A 5,710-nucleotide genomic window follows, 5' to 3' on the forward strand; every position below is an offset into this window, starting at 1 on the left:
TCTAGGATTCCCATGATACAAACGTTGGATCTTTTATTACTGTTCCACACGTCCCTCAGGTTCTGTCCATTTTTTTTTCAGTCTATTTTCTGTTTTTCAGTCTGTGCAGATTCTACTGATCTGTCCTCAAGTTCACTGATTCTATCCTCTGTCACTTCTGCTCTACTAATGAGCTAAGCTAGCAAGAATTTTACTGTAATTAGTTTGTTTTTCAGTTCTATAACTTCCATTTGGTTCTTTTCTTTTAATTACTTCTTTGCTAAGATTTTTTATTTTTTCATTTGTTTCAAGAGAACCTGTAATTCCTTGTTGAATATTTTTATGATGGCTCCTTCAAAATACTTGCCCAATAATTCCAGTATCTGATTCATCATGGTGATGGCGCCAGTTGATCGTCTTTTCTCATTCAAGTTGTGATCTTCCTGGTTCTTGGTGACAGGTGATTTTTAAATTATATCCTTGACATTTGGTTATTCTGTTAGAAGTCTCTGGGTCTTATTCAAATCTCTTACTTCAGCAAGCAGTCACCTTATTTAGATTTAGCACACAGACTCTTGCCTAATTTTGTAGGCTCTAGTTCTAAAGACAGATGAACCTTTAGAGCCCTTGCAGTATTATCTTGGTCTGCTTGGTTTACCTGGTGCATCTGGAGCTTCTACTGGTCCCTGCATGTACTGCCTAATGGGGCAGAAGGAGCTTCTGGAGGCCTGGCCACCTGCAGCCTTCGGGTGGGAGGGGCGCTCTCAGGCCCATGGAAACAATAAGGCTTCCAAGCTGCTCATCTGTGGTGAGATCCCCCTGGCCAGTGCCATCCTGCCTCCTGGGGTCTCTCAGTGGCAGTAGACTGGTGGTCAGGAAGCATCAGGCCTGGCTCACGTTTTTCTGTTGGTTGGGTGGTTGTAAGATACCCTATATCACCATGCTGTTACTCCTGTTCTGGGGTCCCCAACCAGTCCAACTGCTTCCTTCTTTCTTTTTTTTAAATATTTATTTATTTATTTGGCTGCACCAGGTCTTAGTTGCAGTACACAGGATCTTTAGTTGTGGCATGCGGGATCTAGTTCCCTGACCAGGGATCGAACCTGGGCCCCCTGCATTGGGAGCATGGAGTCTTTCACCACTGGACCACCAGGGAAGTCCCTGCTTCTTTCTACCATTCAGAGCTGTCCTTTGTGTCCAGAGTTTACTGTTGTCCTGAGGACGGAGGCACAGAGGAAGCAAGCCTACACCTTCTCCTCTAGACCGCAAGGCTGATCTCCCCCTGGTGCCTTTACTGACTAAACCCAACTGCCAGCAAGAGAGTAAAAGAGCGTGTCAGTGCACTACATAAAGGCAGCCTCCCAGAGCACAGAGCAGAATGGAGAAGGGTGAAGAGTGGGCTCGGAGAGGCAAGCAGAGAATACCCAGAACAATGACCATTTTTTGGAGGAAAAATCAAAACGTTTTTAAATATGCAAAGACTAAGAGCATTTACCTATCCCATACCATCATTAAAAGAATATCGTCTGGGGACTTCCCTGGTGGCACAGTGGTTAAGAATCCACCTGCCAATGCAGGGGACACGGGCTCGATCCCTATTCTGGGAAGATCCCACATGGCACGGAGCAACTAAACCCATGCGCCACAACTACTGAGCCTGTGCTCTAGAGCCCACATGTCACAACTACTGAGCCTGCTTGCCACAACTACTGAGCCTGCGCCCTAGAGCCTGCGAGCCACAACTTCTGAAGCCTGTGTCCCTAGAGCCCGTGTTCCACAACAAAAGCCATCGCAATGAGAAGCCCACGCACCACAACAAAGAGTAGCCCCCGCTCTCCGCAACTCGATAAAGACCGCGCGCAGCAACGAAGACCCAATGCAGCCAAAAATAAATAAATAGATTAAAAAAAAAGAAGAAGAATATCGTCTGAAGAACAAAAGTAACTTCAGAGGGAAGGATGGAGATGCAACAAAGCAACACTGGAAATGAATAAAATATGTTGGTATATTCAATTAAACATCTGTTAACCACCCAGAGACCTAATTCTGGTATTTTAGAAAGATGATACTAAGTCCTTAGCTAAAACAAGGAATACACACACACACAAAAAAAACAAGGACTGCAAGGGGTGGTTCAATGAGTAATTTAAATGCAATGTTGTCCCTGTCTTGTTCTGAGGAAGACAGCAATCTTAGATAACTTTAGATTCTGCTGGAAAATTTTTGATCATAATGGATGTTAAAAAATATTTAAGGGAACTACTAAAAGAACAGCTATTTAACCTATAGTTTCCAGTCACATATACAAGGGAAATGGAAATTATAGAAATTTTTACCAGTTTTAAAGAAGTCAGGAAAAAAGGAGAGGGAAAACAAACAAGGTCAAAAAAGATGGTAAAGGTAAAACATCTATTTTTGCCATAGAGACTATTCTAATGAACAAATCATTGGATTACACAAAATGCAAATGTTTCAGTGAACTGAAGCCATATCACGGATAGCCTGCTTGGTGCTCAAATGCTTTTAAAAAAAGTAAACCTTTGCTTTCTCATGAAAATTGATAATTAACCAGCTCTGTGGAGGATATTGATGTGGGGTGGGTGGGGGGTGTGTGTTAAAAATCAATGCCTAGAAAAACTGTTTCTTGCGTCCCTTTCCTCTTTCCCCGGCTGCCTCCCCACCCACCATAAACCTGGACCTTCAAACCCAACCCACTCCTTCCTTTCAGGTCTCTGAGCCTAGACTTATTCTGATTCAGAAAAAAACAAACAAACAAACAAAAAACTGTGTGGGGAAAGTAGTAATCAATTAGGAATCTCTTTTGCTAGAATTTTCCAAATCAATAAAACACCCAGTAGCAGTGGCTATGCCTAACCCATCTTTAAATCCTCAGACTTAGCAGAATAGTGACACCGAAGTTAGGAATATAAGAAAGAAGGAAGGAAAGAGTAGGAAGGTGGGAGGGAGGGAGGGTGGGAGAATCAATCAACATTTATTGTGCGTTTGCTGTGTGCCCAGCACTGAGGAGACAGAACTGCAAAGGCATGGTGTTTACATCTGTGGGTCTGTATCTGATGGTGCTGACAGCCTCAGCTCCATTTGCAGGAATCTGAGATTCCTTGGACCAGACAGAAGTGCTGAGCCCCTGTAAGCCGTGCACTGTGCGCTGATGGCGGCCTCACCCCGTGTCTTAGCCATTCAGGCTGCTCTAACAGAACACCACAGACTGGGAGACTTATAAATAATAGAAATCTATTTCTCACAGTTCTGGAGGCTAGGAAGTCCGACATCTGGTCACCAGCAGATTCAGTGTCTGATGAGGGCCTGCTTGCTGGTTCAGAGACAGCCTTCTTTTCGCTGTGTCCCCACATGGCAGGGGGCAAAGGAGCTCTCTGGGGTCTCTTTTATCATTCCAGTCATGAGAGCTCCACCCTCGTGACCTAAGCACCTTCCAAAGGCCCCACCTCCAAATATCCTCACACTGGGGGTCAGAATGTCAGCATACAAATTTGGGGAGGACACAACCATTCAGTCTCAAGTACCCTGTGCTCGTCCTTCCTCCTGTCACTAGGCAGAGTAAGTTAGGTTCACGGTGCGGTTAAAGTCACGTGACTAAACCCTCTGTGTTGGCAGAATTCTACCAATGCTCTTTCCTCTTCCTTCCCTGCAGGGTGAGAAGGTGACACGTGAAACTTGCTTGTGTGTGTCCTGGGTCATCCGCGCTCAGTCTAAGGACCCGTACCTGACTCAGGTGCATTTCCTTCTAGAACCCAACCTGAGATTGTGCCCATTGCGCTGAGCACACAAGCAGAGTCGCACATATTTTTATGAAATGAGCAGGACAGTAGGGTCCTAAACCAAGGAATATTTGATAAGAACTGAGATCAAATTGAATCAAAGGGCCTAAAAATCGTGGCAATTTCAAAACCATAAGATAACCTTTAGGAAAGAGAAGAATTTTTGAAATCTACTGTGTAATATTAAATATATGATATATACATTCAGAACACCAAAAGGTAATTTCTTATGATTGCTATATAATGTTAGGGAACTCATTAAAATTTCTGGATATCATTTTTTAGCACTTCCAGGTCTAAAAACCAAGATTCTTTGAATGTCTCTGCCAAGTATGAGAAGACGTGTTAGAAATGGTTCCCAGGTACACTCAATGACACACCTGTATGACAGAGGTGAGGCCACTTTGCTACAAAAATGACTGTGAGTAACTTCTGGGCAGCTACTTTGTGCAGCCATCGTAAGAACTTATTCATCCTCCTTGAAGTGAACTGGAATTTTCCAGGCTATAGAGGTTCAAAAATATCTTACTTGAGGTCCCAAGCTCACCTAGCCACCAGGTATGCTCACCTCTGCACTGGGAGGTTTTTTCTTCATCTTTGGGGTTACCAAATGAAGTAGGGAAGAGTAATGAGATAAGTCATCTAATTTGGAAAAAAAAATTGCTCAAAAGTGAACAAAAATGGGGACTTCCCTGGTGGTCCAGTGGTGAAGAATCCACCTTCCAATGCAGGGGACGCAGGTTCGACCCCTGGTCGGGGAACTAAGATCCCACATGCCGCAGGGCAACTAAGCCCATGAGCCACAACCACTGAGCTCGCTCACCTCAACTAAAGAGCCCACTGTGCCACAAACTACAGAGCCCACACGCCCTGGGGCCCACGCGCCACAACTAGAGAGAAGCCCGTGCACCGTAACGAAGACCTGACGCAGCCAAAAAAATAAAGAAAATAAATAAATAAAAATAAATATTTTTTTAAAAGTGAACAAAAATGGGAAGAGTCTGGAGATGATATCCATTGCCTCCATAAGCAATTTCTCTTTAAATCCTCACAACAACCCCGTGAGGTATTATTATTATTATTATTGTCATTTCATGGGTAAGAAAAATGATATTTGTCTCTTTTCATTTCCTAGGGCTGCCATCACATATTACCACAGACTGGGTGGCTTAAAACAACAGAAAGTTATTCTCTCACAGTTCGGGAGTGTCAGCAGGGTTGCTTCCTTCTGGAGGCTCTCAGGGAGAAACCGTCCCCTGCTTTCTGCTAGCTTCTGGTGGCAGGCAACACTCAGCAGTCCTCGACTTGTAGACACATCACTGTCTGAATAAATCTGTGGTAATCAGCCAACTTTATCTAAAGTTGGAAACATAGCTTCAGCCCACATGTTCTCTTTTTAGCAAATCTTCCATCTTAGCATCACCTCCATGGTCAGCAGCCTTAATTAATTCTTTATCAAGGTCACCAGATTCTGGAGTTTCAAATAATTTCTTCAGGTGTTGGCAGAGCCGTTCACCAGATGTGTTATTGCTAATGGCTGACCGTGCAGATGCGATGGTGGAAACTCCAGCTGGATTATACGTCCAAGATGTTCCACACACGTGTGCCTCTAAATCACCACCTATCTCTCTTTAGATCACAGCCACTAAGTAGCAGGGACAAGTCTGAAATGCAGATCCCCTGGCTCTAGGTGCAAAGCGCCATTTCAGCTTCTCAGTTTTCTTAGGTTTTTCAAGTTCAAGTCCAGTGGCACAACGTGTGTGCTGGTCTGCTATGGACCCATCTTAACCACCCATCCTGGGCTCTAGAAAACAATCAAGTAAGAAATCTGCCAATTCATCACATGGGAGATTGGAATTGACAAATATACACTAATATGTATAAAATGGATAACTAATAAGAACCTGCTGCATAAAAAAATAAATAAAATTCAA

General features: G+C 43.7%; 1 non-coding gene across 1 annotated transcript; it reads right to left on the bottom strand.

Annotated features, from left to right (window-relative positions):
- Positions 1-1,061: 1,061 nt before the first annotated feature.
- On the bottom strand, positions 1,062-1,135 carry TRNAW-CCA (transfer RNA tryptophan (anticodon CCA)). The gene has a single exon. It is a non-coding gene; the product is annotated as a tRNA-Trp (tRNA).
- Between the last annotated feature and the right edge of the window lie 4,575 nt (positions 1,136-5,710).

This window comes from Mesoplodon densirostris, chromosome 17, assembly GCF_025265405.1.
Source record: "Mesoplodon densirostris isolate mMesDen1 chromosome 17, mMesDen1 primary haplotype, whole genome shotgun sequence".
Taxonomy (NCBI): domain Eukaryota; kingdom Metazoa; phylum Chordata; class Mammalia; order Artiodactyla; family Ziphiidae; genus Mesoplodon; species Mesoplodon densirostris.